Source organism: Tenrec ecaudatus, chromosome 18 (assembly GCF_050624435.1).
Source record: "Tenrec ecaudatus isolate mTenEca1 chromosome 18, mTenEca1.hap1, whole genome shotgun sequence".
Lineage (NCBI taxonomy): Eukaryota > Metazoa > Chordata > Mammalia > Afrosoricida > Tenrecidae > Tenrec > Tenrec ecaudatus.
Window position 1 is genome coordinate 16,733,127 of NC_134547.1, and position 1,517 is coordinate 16,734,643.

The window sequence follows — 1,517 nt, forward strand, 5'->3', positions numbered from 1 at the left end:
TATAGATTTCACACTCGGAAAGAATCCTACATCATTACTTATACTATTTTATGATGACTTGGGCCAATCTACTGGTTCACTTCCTCTCAGGCTAAAAGGGAATTCACACTTTACTATTGGTGTGGGTGAGGGGTCCTGCATTTGGGAATTTGATTAGTTTATACTGGGCACATTGGAGAGAAGGTGAGTCTGAGGAGACCTCTCGCTGATTTCAGTGTTCGCATTGCCCCCTTTTGACAGCACCCTGGGAGAGGGAGAAGCTCATGCCACAACAGGGCTCCTTAGGTGCTCCAGAAAGTTCTCAGACATGGGGGCATGCACTGCCTGCATTCATTTCTGCACGGAGGCAAAGATCACCATAAGGCTCACAGGGGACAGAGGCCCACATTGCCTATGGGCTCAAACTCCGGCCTGGGGGTAGTTTTGGATCGAGCCAGTGGAGATTTGTGTTCAGTCAGCTTACCTCAGGCGTAAGCATCCAACTGTCAGGGTAGTCTGCACCCTCCTCAGAGGATCCCATCCTTCCTTGGGGAACAAAAAGGGAATGGCCACAATCGAGGCGAGGCTGCTCTAGCCAGGACTAGAGTGGACTTCAAGGCGCCTTGGTGTGGCACTGCCAGGTAAAACTGGACTGCTGTGCTCGCTTCGGCGGCACATATACTAAAATTGGAACGATACAGAGATTAGCATGGCCCCGGCGCAAGGATGACATGCAAATTCGTGAAGCGTTCCATATTTAAAAAAAAAAAACTGGACTGCTAACCACAAGGCCTGTGGTTCAAACCCACCCACCACACCATGGGAGAAAGAAGAGGCTGTCTGCTCCAGGAAAAGGTTTGTAACCTTGTAACACCCACCTAGGGTGGACATAGGTTAATCGACCGGAGGGCAGTGGGTTTGATTCGGGGTTTGCAGTATACTTCAAGGAGCCCTGGTGGTGCCCTGGTTAAAGCGCTTAGCGGTGGATTAAAAAACTGGCACTTTGAACCCACCATCCACTCTGTGGAAGAAAGATGAGGCCATCTGCTTCCCCAGAGATTCATTGCCTTGGAAACCGGGTGGGTGCTGTTCTACCCTGTCCTGCAGGGTTACTCTGAGTTGAAATCCACGCACCAGCAATGAGTGTGGTATAACTAGAATGCCCACTGCGTGTACTTATGAAGGCCACAGATGTGTCCCCACTGCTTATGTGACTTAACACCCTGCCTAATGGAATCTCTCCATAGGAGTTCACCTGTCCAAGGCCTACTTTCCTGACCACAGAGGAAAGGTTCCGTGCTCCGCAGCGCAGATTACAATACAACACACACAGGGATTGTACCTGGAGGATGACAGCAAATGTAGTTTCCAGAGTTCTATAGCTCATTGAAACGACAGTGCCATGTGGTGTGAGTGTGTGTGTGTGTGTGTGTGTGTAGGCAGCAACATAGTACAGGCTTAGCTGGAGTCGCTTCCAGAGATCGAAGCCCAGCTCTTGCTTTGCTCCTGGCTCTGTGAGCTTGGGCAAATCACTTGAC

At 50.2% G+C, this 1,517-nt stretch overlaps 1 non-coding gene across 1 annotated transcript; it reads left to right on the top strand.

The window, feature by feature from the left end:
- The first annotated feature begins 636 nt into the window (after positions 1 to 636).
- On the top strand, positions 637 to 740 carry LOC142432858 (U6 spliceosomal RNA). The gene has a single exon (XR_012780960.1). It is a non-coding gene; the product is annotated as a U6 spliceosomal RNA (small nuclear RNA).
- The last annotated feature ends 777 nt before the right edge of the window (positions 741 to 1,517 follow it).